Source organism: Hoplias malabaricus, chromosome 3 (genome assembly GCF_029633855.1).
Source record: "Hoplias malabaricus isolate fHopMal1 chromosome 3, fHopMal1.hap1, whole genome shotgun sequence".
Classification (NCBI taxonomy): domain Eukaryota; kingdom Metazoa; phylum Chordata; class Actinopteri; order Characiformes; family Erythrinidae; genus Hoplias; species Hoplias malabaricus.
The window spans coordinates 81,161,439-81,176,994 of NC_089802.1; the positions used below are offsets into that span (position 1 = coordinate 81,161,439).

Below are 15,556 nucleotides of genomic sequence, written 5' to 3' on the forward strand. Positions count from 1 at the left end.
CCCACAGTATCTTACTGAACTTCTCATACCTTATCGCCCGTCACGTACACTTTGTTCACAGGATGCCCATCTACTCTTTGTTCCTTGCATTAAGAAAGACACTGCAGGAAAAAGTGTTTACTCACAAAGCTACTAACCTCTGTATTTGAACCTCTGTATCTGAACCTACTAACCTCTGTATTTTTATTTGTTCCCTTTGTCTGGTTTTCTTTCTCCTGTCTCTCTCATGCTTTGAGATGTCCTGCTGCTCTCCAGGTGTTGCCCTGATCCAGCTCCTGTGTGTCCTGTACAAGATCCTGGCCTTGTCTCATCTACACTATCATGCTTGGCCTTGCTGTTTTATCTCAAATTAACTCCGCACCTACTTCTATCTCACACAGAATCACTGATCACCTTCTCCTTCCTCAGACTCATATACCACTAATATACTACATTCATATTACTATAACCCATTCATCTGTCATCAGTTCACTTTTACTTCTGTTCTGTTCTCTGTTGTGTCTCCAGTGTTGACTCGAGGAGGATGGGTTCCCCGTATGAGTCTTGGTTCCTTCCAAAGTTTCTTCCTCGTGTGCTGAAGGAGTTTTTCCTTGCGACTGTTGCCCCTGGCTTGCTCATAGGAGGCTTGGACCCGGATCTCTGTAAAGCTGCTTTGTGATGACTTTTTGATAAATTTCATTGATATCTACTTCTGGCCTCTTAAAAAAAAAACAAAAAAAAAAAACAACCCCCCCCCACACACACTATTCTATGAGGGGCTTTTAGAGGAGGACGTCTGGTTCCATTCACCTCCACTGTCCACTGTTCCCCACTGTCTACTGTCCTCATTTCTATGAGGGGCTTTTAGAGGAGGACGTCTGGTTCCATTCACCTCCACTGTCCCCCAACGTCTAATGTCCTTACTTTCTGTGAGGGGCTTTTAGAGGAGGACGTCTGGTTCTATTCACATCCACTGTCCACTGTCCCCCACCGATTACTGTCCTCACTTTATATGAGGGGCTTTTAGAGGAGGTCTGCTTCCATTCACCTCCATTGTCCACTGTTCCCCACCATCTGCTGTCTTCACTTTCTATGAGGGGCTTTTAGAGGAGGACGTCTGGTTCCATTCACCTCCACTGTCCCCCATCGTCTAATGTCCTCACTTTCTGTGAGGGGCTTTTAGAGGAGGACATCTGCTTCCATTCACCTCCACTGACCACTCTTCTGACTCTGGAAATTTCTAGAAATAAAACACTCTTATTCTCTGTTTTTGTTTCCACCAGAGGATTATGGAGTGTTTTGGAAACTTAATGGAGTTTAATTTTCAGCTGAAGTGTGTGTGTGATGGATTTTGTTCATTGTGTCTCTCTTACAGATTCTGAAAGTTTAAAGGCACTGGTTTCCAATAAGTAATTTTATTTTACAGTATCCTTGATCTTTAAAGTGTTTAAACAATTTTAAAACTTTAAGAGAAACAAAAGAAAAAATTCTACTTGAACAAAAACACAATGTTTTAAATGAGATTTCCCCTAATATAAAATCAGCATTCAGAAAACAAACCTCATGATTCTAATGATTCTACACTCTGTGCAAGAAAGAGTGTATATAACAGTAAGAGTGTGTGTATGTGTGTGTGTGTTGGGTTGAAATCTGAAACCAAGATGGTCCTTTTTGGTTATTGTACAACAGTAAAATGGAGAAACGTGGGACAGAGGGATTTGGCAAAAGATCAGCTTTCATTGTGTCAGAGATCCGATCGGAACCTAGAACCCGGTCCTGTCCAACAGAACTGGCCCTCCCCTGCAGATCAGAAACACTACTCAGAACCACTTCCACTGAAATTAATTTCTGAGTTGTATATGATAAAATATATCAGGGCCATAATTTCTCACACACACACACACACACACACACACACACTAAACTAAAACATTACAAATACATAATTACATAATTAGCATATCCACATCTGTCCACACTAGTATTTTGATGTTCCTTTGAAGAAAATGATAATAAACTAAAAAAATAAAATAAAATAAAATAAAAACACAACACAATAAACAAAACAAGAGCTCTGCACTCAGGTCCACAACCCCCCTTCCTGTCATTTAATAGCATGCTCATTTTGGAACAGAGCATACAACCCTCAGATCATCCACAGACCAGTACAAGGATTCTGGTGGGTGCTGTAGGAAAAATTGAGACATCTTTCAAAAATTGATGAAAAATGTAAAACCTTTATTACAGCATCAGTTGCAAGATGCAAAGCGGTACCATGGGTTCAGTGGAGCTGGACTGAACATTGAGTAATATAAAAACACAGCATTTTTATATTCCAAACACCGCCACAATACACATGGAACCCTGTCATCTCTGAGGAACTTAATGTGTATTGAGTTCTATCACCTTCATATCTAGACTATGTCCTTTTGGCTGTGATGGCCCTGATTGTCCACCAAATGTTGGTCACCTCCTTTGGTCACAATGAGCTGTCGTGGCCCTTCCTGTTTATTCATAATAAAGGCTTTCCCATCTCGAGAAGGAAACTGGTTTGAACCAGCCATAATGCTGTTGAGTGTAGTATGGTAAATCAGTCAATTTCCTGGGTCCACACTGTAATTTCTTACAGTCCCCCCTTTTGATGTTCTGGCCCTTAAGCATCACTTCAACTACACATACATTCTCAGAGTGGTACCTAGTGGCCCACACCTTTCTGCCTTAGGTTGCCCCTCACTGGCCCTGAGAAGTCTTACCCGTTATTGGAGAAGTGTCTCAAAACACACCAGTACCCACTCTCTCAACTAGCTGCAGGATCATAGCTGTCCTTCTAAAGGAAGGGGAAAAAGAAAAATAACAAAAATAATAATAAAGTAAAATAATACTAATGACCCTTATCGAGGCTTCTTGGAGTCTCACTCAACAACCATCACATCCAACTGGACTGCCTAAATGAAGTGTTGGAGGAACTGGTAATGTGGCGTTTCAATACAGACCACATACGATGTAACATTACACACTGACATATTATAAGAATAACACACACAAACGGCAGCCTCAAAGTCAACTCCCAAGCTAGTCCAGAAATTGCAATATCCATATCACCATCATGCATTTGCCTAATCAAGTCTGTATCCTTTTTACTGAGATCTTGTGAGACTTTGGTAATGTGTTTGTCTTTCCTTCGCATTAAAGACATCAGCATATTATCCAACTTAGGTAGCTGAAAATTAAATTCAGGGACAAACCCTGGCTCTTCTTCTGGATAAACATAAACACTTTGCTCAGTTAGATTAACATAGGGGAAGTGAACGCTGACCAGGTTGAATGTGGTGTAATACGAAATAAGGTGGCATTTAGGGGACAAACTTTTTCAGTTCTGTTGTAATAGATGGAGAAATTTCTGTAAGTTAACACATGGTAACACATGCCTTACGCCCTTGTACCACTACTTTCGTAAAATCATCATGTAAGTGTGTCAAGGAAATTTCACATCTTCCATCACCCATTTGTTGTTCTCCACACAAGGATTGTTTCCCTATAGCATCATTCATTCATTCATTCATTATCTGTAACTGCTTATCCAATTCAGGGTCTCGGTGGGTCCAGAGCCTACCTGGAATCATTGGGTGCAAGGTTGGAATACACCCTGGAGGGGGCACCAGTCCTTCACAGGGCAACACAGACACACACACATTCACTCACACACTCACACCTACGGACACTTTTGAGTCGCCAATCCACCTACCAACGTGTGTTTTTGGACTGTGGGAGGAAACCGGAGCACCCGGAGGAAACCCACGCGGACACAGGGAGAACACACCTACTGATTTACAGAGAGAAGTTGATGTTACTTAAATAAATTAGAAAATTGTACACTTGCATGTGTATTTTATTACCATTTTTGGGGGGGTCATATGGTGCAGGTGGGGTGCAGAAACTCCCTTTTGTCTGAGGTGGGGAATGACAGAAAAAGTTTGAGAACCACTGCCCTAACAGTGAATGGATGAGGGGATCCAGTGCCAAATTAAATAGCAGGGGAGAACTAGGATTGCCTTGTTTAACCCCTACTTTCATGGAGATATCAGGGGTTGTACCTCCCCGTCCATCTTCCACTCTAGTAGTTACATCCGTATAGGAGTTACGGATGACTCTGAGAATGTGGTCATCCACTTTTCTCGCACGTAGAACATCCAGGATATGTTCATGCGAGACAGAGTCAAATTTGGCAAAGTCAACAATTACCACAGCCACTTCACGACGGAAGGACTTGCTCTGCTCCAGAACAGCTCTAAGCACCTCAATATTCTCAGCGCATCCTGGGGCGCGGATAAACCCCCGTTGCTGATCATGGAACAAGCATGCCTCGGTAAGCCTACTGGCAAGGATGCGTGAGTAGAGCTTCAATAGGCCGGAGCCTATATTAATCGGATGCTGCATATTTATGTCTCTGAGCTGAGCCTCCACCTTGCTCTTGGGTAGTAGTACTGTATGACAATGCTTCACGCATTGGGGAATGACCCCTGTAGACCACCACATAGTCAGGATTCGTTCAAGTTTCTGGCCCCTGGGGTCCCAGTCGAGAAGAGCCCGTTTCCCTATCCTGTCTTGTCCCTTGGCCGTATTCGTTCTAGTGGCTTTAAGAGTATCTGTTATTTCTCTAGCTGTGATTTTCTCAGAGAAAAGGTTGTTCACCACAGCACCAGTACCCACAAAGCTGCCCAAACCATGATATTCTTCTTGTTTTTCTCATTTCTTACTAAACACACTGTGCATTTCAGAAAGTGGTACAGAGCAGTGGGAGAATTTCGTACGATCCAGGATCAACCCTGCAAAGGCTTTACAATCCCTGGCATACATTTGCTGATAGAGTGAGTATGCTCTGGATGTGGTTCGGGAGCCACGCCTACTAAACTTCCATCTTCGGCGTAGGGCACCTGACCTTCTGGGGATATAGCCATTAGGTATTCTCCATCCAATCTCAGAGATCACAAATTGTGCCACTGTTACGACCAGGAGCACGATCTGGTCTGCACCTCTTAGCCATTCACTCAGTATGTGGTCGTGTGCATCACCAGAAGCACCAATACCCTCCAGGTAGCCTCTAACTCTAGTCCTGAGCCTCTCCTCGAGACCTTACTGGGGCATCTCAGGTGGGGGAGTTAAGAGTAGGTGGGCAATGGGATCCGGCTCAGTCACATTCCCGACAGACGTAACGAGCTACCATTTCCGTAACTAGCGTAGTTTACACCGAACCGACTCACCACTTCTACCAGATAAAAGTATCATGGCTTTCATAACAGCAGCCCTGTCATCAGATGATCCTAGGGCTGTACAAGGAGCTCAACCTCTTGCTCAGTCCACCTGGTGGAGTCTTTTTGCTGTGCAGCAAGTAAGATACGTTTACTGTTATGCACTATTGGATGTCGGTGCATCTCGTGTGAACTCAATGCCCCTTGAGATCTAAAGCCCCTGCCACACTCCTTCAAGTTCAAGTTCAAGTTCAAGAAGTTTATTGTCATTTCAGCAGTATACAGTGTTTACAGTACACAGTGAAACAAAATAGCGTTCCTCCAGGACCAAGGTGCTACATAAGACAATACACAACATTAAAGTGCGACTAGTGCAAAGCTAGTGCAGACATAAAACAGTGCACACACATTAAAGTGCAAAGGACATAGAACACAAAACAATACACAACATTAAAGTGCAACTAGTACAAATCTAGTGCAACATAAAACAGTGCACACACATTAAAGTGCAAAAGATATGGCTAAGAAAAATACAAAACAATGTCCCTACAGTACAATACAATACAATGTAATACAAGACAAGGCAAAAACCATAAGTACGGAGGGGGTGAGGGAGAGAGACACTACAATTTAAAGTGTATTTGTGCTTTAAATGGTAACTGGATGTAAACATGATGTAAACCGGATATGTGTAAACAGTACACTCATTTACAGTCCAACAGACCAGTGTTTGCATGAAGAAGTGTTTGTGTGTGTGTGTGTGTGTGTGTGTGTGCTTCTTCAGTCCAGTCTCGGTCTCTAGGTATTCAGAAGTCTGATAGCATGTGGGAAGAAGCTGTTACGGAGTCTGGATGTGAGGGCTCGAATGCTTCGATACCTTTTTCCAGATGGCAGTATGTTGAAGAGTGTGTGTGAAGGGTGTGTGTGATCTCCCACAATGCTGAGTGCTTTGCGGGTGCAGCGAGTGGTGTAGATGTCTGTAATGGAGGGAAGAGACACACTGATAATCTTCTCAGCTGTCCTCACGTTCCGCTGGAGGGACTTGCGATCTGCCCCAGTGCAGTTTCCAAACCAGACAGTGATGCAGCTGGTCATGATGCTCTTGATGACTCCTCTGTAGAAAGTGGTGAGAATTGGAGGGGGGAGATGAGCCTTCTTCAGCCTTCGCAGAAAGTAGAGGCGTTGCTGGGCTTTCTTTTTGATGTTACTGGTGTTAGTGGACCAGGTGAGATCATCCGCTAGGTGAACACCAAGGAATTTGGTATTCCTGACAATCTCCACAGCAGAGTTGTCGATGTTCAGCGGCGAGTGCTCACCCCTTGTTTTTCTGAAGTCTACAACCATCTCTTTGGTTTTGTCCACGTTCAGAGACAGGTTGTTGACTTCACACCAGTCAGTTAGCCGCTGCACCTCCTCTCTGTATGCTGATTCGTCGTTCTTACTGATGAGACCCACCACAGTCGTGTCATAAGCGAACTTGATGATATGATTTGAGCTGTGCATCACTGCACAGTCATGGGTCAGCAATGTGAACAGCAGTGGACTGAGCACCCAGCCCTGGGGTGCTCCAGTGTTCAGTGTGATGGTGCTGGAGGTGTTCCTACCGATCCGGACTGACTGAGGTCTCCCAGTCAGGAAGTCCAGGATCCAGTTGCAGAGAGAAGTGTTGAGACCCAGTATATTCAGTTTCCCGATCAGATGCTGTTTATCGGGAGCCAGAGCGCCGGATATTAGTGGCAACCTTAGACTGTTAGCTAATAGGAGATATTCGAGGGTAGTCATTCATGTAGGGGCCAATGATATTCGTCTGCGGCAGTCTGAGGTAACTAAGGGTAATATTAGAGAGGTGATTAAACTGGCCCAGACGATGTCCGATGCCGTAATCTGCTCTGGCCCCATACCAATGCGGCGTGGCGACGAAGCTTACAGCAGACTTTGGGCGTTAAACTGCTGGATGTCCAAGTGGTGTTCCGAAAATCAAGTGGGCTTTATAGACAATTGGTTACGTTTTGAGGGCAAGCCTGGTCTTATAGGTAGGGATGGTATCCACCCCACGCGGGAGGGTGCTGCCTTACTTTCTTGCAGTATAGCACATAGTCTTTTAGTTAGTCAGCAGAGTAGTGTAGATAGCTGCTGACAATCCAGAGCCGGGACCAGGCCGCAGACAGACAGGCTAAACCGACCGTCTGCGAACTGTCTTGAGACGTCACCCAGGTTCAACTGTATTGAGACTGTGTCTTTCCCCCGAACTAAATGTAAAAGTAGAAAAACAAAATCAGCCTGTTTCAGCAACCTAATCAATATTAAATCATACACAACACCTAGCAGCAACACCTCAGAACTAAAATTTGGGTTACTCAACATAAGATCACTAAACTCAAAAGCACTCATCGTAAATGATATTATAAGTGATCATAAATTCAATGTTTTCTGTCTCACGGAAACGTGGGTTAAACCAAATGAATATTTAGCACTAAATGAAGCCACCCCCCTAGGCTATAATTATGCACATAGCCCAAGAATATCAGGCAAAGGAGGTGGAGTATGTGTAATTTACCAAAATACCCTAGAAATTAGTCTTAAACAATGTGACACCTTCTCTTCTTTTGAGGTTCTCTCCACTATTATTACAAATCCGGTCACAAAAAAGGACGCATTTTTATTATGCAACATTTACAGACCACCAGGGCCTTACTTAGAATTTCTGAAAGAATTCAGCGATTTTGCTACAAACCTAGCGGTGTGCAATCATAAAGTTATAATTGTAGGAGATTTCAATATCCATTTTGAGAAGGAAAGTGACCCACTAAAAAAGGCATTTACCTCAATCTTAGACTCTATTGGTATTACTCAAAATGTAACAGGGCCTACACACTACTGCAGCCACACTTTAGACTTAGTTCTGACACTAGGTCTTAACATTGACAAAATTAATATCTTACCGCAATCCTCAGCAATCTCCGATCATTACTTAATTTCATATGAGCTACGTTTTATCCATAATATATGTAAGAACCCTCGCTATTCTACAAGGTGTATAATAAAATCATCTACCGCCCTACAATTTATAGAAAACCTACCAGAACTATCGACCCCAGTTCCAACTCCATCAGACCCAATGGACCTAGATGTACTAACTGATTACCTAGAAAATACCTGTCGATCTACTTTAGAAAAGGTAGCACCACTTAAACATAAAAGTATAAGACAGAAAAAGCTCGCACCATGGTATAACGATAAGACCCGTACTTTAAAACAAACATTACGAAAACTAGAGCGGAAATGGCGATCAACCAAGCTTGAAGTGTTCCATTCTGCCTGGAAGGACAGCCTTATAGAGTATAGAAATGCCCTCACTAAAGCTCGCTCAGCATATCTGGCCTCGCTGATCTCCCATAATAAAAATAATCCGAGAGCACTGTTTAGTGTGTTTTCTAGAATTACAAAAAATCAAGCAGGTTCTGAACAACTAATTCCAGCAACTCTCACCAGTAAAGATTTTATGGACTTTTTTAAAAATAAAATTGAGAATATTAGACAACAAACTCTAGCCACAGGATCAAATCCATCCTGGCTGCCACCTGATGTGAATGAAATAAAACATAATAGCACTGTAAAAGAAAGACTTGAAACCTTTTGCCCACTCCCACAATTAGAACTAGAGAAGATTATCACCTCCGCAAACTGTACAACTTGCACACTTGATGCAATTCCCACAAAGTTGCTCAAAGAAGTACTACCAGCTATTATTGATCCTCTTTTAACTATAGTAAACTCATCGCTTAGTCTGGGCCATGTACCCAAAGCTTTTAAACTAGCAGTTATTAAACCTATGATCAAGAAACCAAATCTTGATGCTACTACACTGTCTAATTACAGGCCTATTTCTAATTTGCCATTTCTGTCTAAGATCTTAGAAAAAGCTGTGGCCCAACAACTTAGTTCATATCTACATAAGAATCATATATATGAAAAATTCCAATCTGGATTCAGGCAACATCATAGTACAGAGACAGCTCTAGTCAAGATAACAAATGATCTTCTTCTTGCCTCTGATCAAGGCCACGTATCCCTGTTGGTGCTTCTTGACCTAAGCGCAGCCTTCGATACAATAGACCACAATATTCTCATAGAAAGGTTAGAAAACATGGTTGGAATCACAGGGACAGCCCTATTATGGTTCAAATCTTACTTAACGGAACGTTATCAATTCGTAAAAGTAAACAATCTAAATTTAAATTATTCTAAAGTAAGATTTGGAATTCCACAAGGCTCTATTTTAGGACCATTATTATTTACATTATACATGTTACCGCTAGGCACAGTTATAAGAAATCATGACATTAATTTTCACTGTTACGCAGACGACACACAATTGTATATTTCAGCCAAGCCCGATGACAAACACAGATTAAAGAAAATAGAGGACTGTGTAAAAGACGTGAAAGGCTGGATGTTGCGTAACTTCCTCCTTCTAAACAGCAACAAAACAGAGGTCCTGCTTTTGGGTCCAAAAGTGACAAGAAATAAATTATCAGACTTAATTTTAAATCTAGCTAACTTTCCAGTTAAACCTGGTTCAGCAGCAAAAAATCTTGGTGTCATAATTGACCCGAATTTATCATTTGATCAACACATAGGTAGTATCACTAGGACAGCTTTTTTTCATCTTCGCAATATTGCTAAGATTAGAAATGCCTTATCCCTCCAGGACGCAGAAACATTAGTACATGCCTTTATTACTTCAAGGCTTGACTACTGTAACGCACTACTGTCAGGATGCACCAGCAGCAATTTAAGAAAACTTCAACTAGTTCAAAATGCTGCAGCTAGGGTCCTCACTAAAACTAGAAAATTTGAACATATCAGCCCAGTTTTATCATCACTTCATTGGCTGCCTGTTAAATTCCGCATTGACTACAAAATTTTGTTATTAACATATAAAGCTCTACATGGGCTTGCTCCTGAATATCTTCAAGATACAATTTCCTATTATGAGCCCCCACGTTCACTCAGATCACAGAATACTGGATTTTTAAATGTTCCCAGAATTCAGAAGGCCTCAGCTGGGGGAAGAGCCTTTTCTTATAAAGCCCCCCAACTCTGGAATGATCTTCCAGAAAATGTTCGGGACTCAGACACAGTCGCAATCTTCAAATGTAGGCTAAAAACTCATTTGTTTAGTTTATCATTTGGTAGCTAATGCTCCCCCATAAATAAAGGCGGCAGATCCGGGGGGTCCATGGACACAGGGAATTATAGTATACTGAGACGCTGGTGCTGTCGTCCCGCCGCTTCTCGCGATCACTCAGGTTTGTTGACGGTGGAGCGGAGGGATGCCAGTGTTTCAGGATGCTCCCGTGTCTGTGTGTCCTCCTGGTTCTCTCCTTTTAGTTAATGCTGTCATAGTCAGATCTGCCGGAGTCATTAGCCACACTCTGGAAATTTTCATATTTTCTACTTTACAAACACAAAACAGTTCAAAACTAATTCCATCCCTTTACATCTTTCCGAGTAAACGACTGCCCACCTGTCTGTCTGGACACTGATGGATGACTGTCGAGATCCTCCTCCACGCTTCAGACCAGCTGCCCACGCTCCAGCAACCACCAAGTGCCTTGAAGCTGTCCCTACACTGAAGTTCTCATGGACTACTAACTATCATCACCAGTAGATTGACCAGAGGAGGATGGGTCACCCCTTGTGAGCCTTGGTTCCTCCCAAGGTTTCTTCCTCAGCTGGGGGAGTTTTTCCTTGCCACTGTCGCCCCTGGCTTGCTCACTTGAGGGTTTTACATTTGTCTTTACATTTCATGTCAAATCTTGTCTTACTGGAATTCTGTGAAGCTGCTTTGTGACAACATCAGTTGTGAAAAGCGCTATATTAATAAATTTGATTTGATTTGATTTGATTTTTTGGGGTCTGGTGAGCATCGGAGTCGGGCGCCTTAACCCGCATGATCGGTTCATCCCACAGCACCAGTTCTGCTTACCAAAAGTGGCCCACTTGGCACCATCATTCGCCTCTTACCCATTTAAAGTTTGACAGTAGGGCCAGGCCCGTTTCGGCCCCGCAGCCTCCAATCATTTCTTTACCGAATAAAACTGGGTTTCGCCCGGCGCCAGCTATCCTGAGGGAAACTTCGGAGGGAACCAGCTACTAGATGGTTCGATTAGTATTTCGCCCCTATACCCAGGTTGTACGAATGATTTCCACGTCAGGACCGCTACGAGCTTCCACGCAGGGTTTCCCCTGGCTTCACCCTGCCTAGGCATAGCTCACCATCTTTCGGGTACCACCATGTATGCTCTGGCTCCACTCTCCACGAGGGGTGATCGGAGATCCTACCTCAGCCAACGTGTGCCGGCCTTCACATTCGTTGCACCTCCAGGGTTTGATGGCCCTTTGACTCACATACATGTTAGTCTCCTTGGTCAATGTTTCAAGATGGGTCAGTCGGGGTCTACATTTAGCCACTGAACTTTGGAGTTCAAGGATGTGGGCCTTACCCCCTCTCACCGTCGCGAGCCTAGCCCAGACTGAGGACAACCAGAGGCTGGCACCACTTTGGGTGGATGAAGGGGGGCCCCAACACCCATGGCAGTGGGGGAGAATGCGGAAAGGACATTGCTCCGCAGGCCCGGTGTTAATGGCGAAGTTGGAGTGAGGGGCGCTGGGCCCCATCTCTGGACGCACCTACCTTCGCCCCCGAGCCCTTCCACACCTAACCAGAGCTGGTCGCGACTCACCACCAGACATGGGGAAAGTAAACCAGGCAGGCCGAACCTCCGTATGCCCGAAAGGCCCGAAGTGGAAAGCGAGTGCAAATGCACACACTCCCATTGAAGGAACCCAATGAGTGCGGGGCTGGCCGACCGGCTGAATCCCCCAGGGTGGACTTCGTGGGCCCCGTCCGTTTACCTCTCAACGGTTTCACGCTCTGTTGAACTCTCTCTGAGGTGTTTTTTTTGTTTTTTGTTTTTCTATGAATGAAGAGTATATACGTCTGTGGTCCTATTTGTGACACTGAATTCAAATGGCCAATAAAGGGAGTAAAAGTCGTAACAAGGTTTTCATAGGGGAACCTGTGGAAGGATCATTCATGGTAACCACTCCGTGGGGGGTGCCCACCCTCCATGCCAGTAGCCACTCAGTCTTTAGCCCAAGGCCAAATCCCCCGGTGGGTACCTTAAAGGTACGGACTCAACGCCCTGTCATAGGTTACGTGCGGGCCGACACCGAATTCTTGGTATGGGGACTGGCTTAGGTCCATAGGCTGCCAACCACTGCCCCGCTCGCCTGCCGGTAGTTAACCTCCTACCATAAACATGAACTTAAGGCTTCTCTCTGCATGCACAAGTCAAAGAGGCTCGTACCCAAAGTCCCGTTCGTAAGAGCGGGCAAAAATACAACTCTTAGCGGTGAATCACTTGGCTTGTGCTTTGATGAAGTACGCAGCCAGCTGCATTAAGTAATATGAATTGTAGGACACAAATCATTGAACTTTCGAACACATATTGCGGCCACGGGGGTCCATCCCATGGCCATGCCTGTCTGAGGGGCTTTACCCATCGATCAGTCTTCCCAGACCGTGGCTAGTAGCTCGCAGGGCTGCCTCGGCCCTTCGTCTTCCTAAATGCAGACTCAGTTCCACCCCCGTGTGCGAGAGCTCTGGCAGGTGGGAGGGCAGTGGTCACTCCCTTTCTCTCCAGCGTAAACTCCCTCTCCCCCCGCTCGGGCCTCCGGTGACGGGATCCATCCCTACCCACTGGCTGGCTTTTTTGAAAGGTGCTTGGGTCATGCAGGTCTCGGAGGGCTGGGTCCATCTGTTATTGTCTCTCCCCACCCCGAGTGGGCTCCCTGCTGTCGGGGGCACCGAATTCGGCAAGGGGTTTGGTCGTCCTTACCCCTCGTGCCCCGAACAGCCTCTGTTTATATTAGTAAGCAGAGGAAATGAAAATAACAAGGATTCCCCTAGTAGCAGCGAGCGAAGAGGGAAGAGCCCAACGCTGACCAAGTCCTCGTGAATGTGGCTTTTCCCATAAATGGTGAAAGCCTGGTAGCGAGTCCCACGGAGCTTCCCGGAATCGGATTGCTTGGGAATGCAGCCCAAAGTGGGTAGTAAACTCCATCTAAGGCTAAATACTGGATCAAGCCCAATAGCGAACCAAGTACCATAAGGGAAAGTTGAAAAAGGACTTTGAAGAGGTATCACATGACTCTTATAGACACACCCATAACTTGACTAGCCACTCTAGGCAAGATAACAACCTCTGTTGGCCAATTGAAGTCAGTGTCTTAAATAGGACCACAGATGTCTATACTCTTCATTCATGGTGACTTTAAAAAAAAAAAAAAAAAAAAAACACCTCAGAGGTAGAACATGACTCTTATAGAAACACCCATAACTTGACTAGCCACTCTAGGCAAAAGAGCAACCTCTGTCTTAAATAAGACCACAGATGTCTGTTTTCTTCATTCATGGTGACTTTAAGCTTACACCTTTTCTTCACCATCTTTCAGAACGTTAGTCATCTGATAGGAAAGGTTATTAAATTAAACCATTGGTTCTCCGAAGCCAAGAGCACCCTGAGCGAGCGGAAGGTGAGGTGCAGAGCAGAGCCCTAGGGCCCCCTGACCTTGTGAAATTGAATTTAATAAAAAAAAAATATTGGGAGAAAATCCCAGTTACGTTAGTCTTCATGTCTCAGCTTTGGAATGAGATAGGCTGAAAATAATCACACCCCTTTGTAAGTCAGGGCCTTCTTAATCAACAATGGAGGAAATCTGAGACAGTCAAAAATGTAGTCTCAAAAAAACACAAAGGGGTACCCCTAAGTATTTTTTTAGGTGAAAAATGTGACCTCCTTAGGTCTTCCTCCAACCCACACAGTGTGTCAGGGAGGTCCTGATATAGACAGTGGTGTGGTTATTTTCACTCTACCACATCTCAAAGCTGAGATATGGGGACATGTTGTAGTCCATAAAATGTATAGTGTGTAGTGGAGGAAGGCCCAGGTATGCTGAACCTTTTTAAGACTCTGAGTTTCCATTTCTTTATATAAAAGAAGAAAATGGGAATGCCACATTCCACAGCAGTGTTTGTCAGGAGACTATGTGAAACCCCCCCCCACACACACACACATATAGACTGTACCTGAGAGTCCAACCCAGTTTGTGGGTCTATCTATAAGAATCTTATGGTCAGTGGTATCAAAGGCAGCACTAAGGTTAAGAAGTAATAGAAAAGATACGTTTCCAGCCTCCTTATTTAAGCACATGTAATTAATTACCTTGATTATAGCAGTCTCAGTGCTGTGATTAGACTAGAACACAGACTGGAATTTGTCTAGGCTACTGTTAATTGACAAAAAACTAATGATTTGCCTGAAAACTATTTTCTCAATGATTTTGCCAATGAACGGTAAATTATAAATTGGTCTGTAGTTACTTATCTGAGATGATTCCATTTTTTTCTTTTTGAGAAGAGGTTTTACAACTGCAGTTTTTAGTGAGCTTGGAAAGACCCCCGACATGAATGAGGTGTTTACAATGTGGAGTATGTCTGGTGCTATAATGTGAAGTGAAGTTATGCTAATAACATAACTTTGGGAGTAGGACCACGCCCGAACTCCTCCTCTCAGCCCTATATATACCCTGCAAATTCACGTCATTTCTGTGACAGACAAACTCGCCTCATTTAGTTCAGGAGACGGATCTTGACTCGACTGCTTCACGACATCAGCTTGCTCCTCCGCGCTGAGTCATTCCTGCTGATCCCCATATTTGGAGCCGTGTTCGGCCTTTATCAAGCCCACTGAGCCTCCTGTTTTAAACTTGCTCCCACCTCCACCCCATCTCCACCCTTTTCTCATATTACTTTATCTAACGGGGGGTCCGGCCTCATACGCATTCATAAGCCCCCCTGAACTCTTACCCAAAAGACTTCAGAGTTTGCCTCCCCGTTTCAGCCTCTGCAGGCAAGGTCCGTACTAGCAAAACACACTTTTTAAAAATTTGGTTGGAAGTGTATCAAGACTGCAAGATGATGGTTTCAGATGACTAACTGTGTCAATTTCACTGTTTACAGTTCTGAACTCTGACTTTTTAACTAAGGAGTCTTTATGAGGTGATGTAGAGGGTACAGACTCATTGTTGGACATAGATGTACTAATCACTTGTCTGATATTCTGGATTTTAGTGTTAAAAAATAATGGAAATTCATTACATCTCTTAGTTGATACTAATTCAGGCGCTATTGGTGTGGGACAGTTTGTAAGTCTGTTGACCACGGTGAAGAGGATTTTGCTGTTGTTAATGTTGTTGAT

The 15,556-nt window shown here is 44.1% G+C and overlaps 1 non-coding gene across 1 annotated transcript; it reads left to right on the top strand.

Moving 5' to 3' along the window:
- The first annotated feature begins 12,638 nt into the window (after positions 1–12,638).
- On the top strand, positions 12,639–12,792 carry LOC136692992 (5.8S ribosomal RNA). Its single transcript, XR_010802029.1, has one exon. It is a non-coding gene; the product is annotated as a 5.8S ribosomal RNA (ribosomal RNA).
- The last annotated feature ends 2,764 nt before the right edge of the window (positions 12,793–15,556 follow it).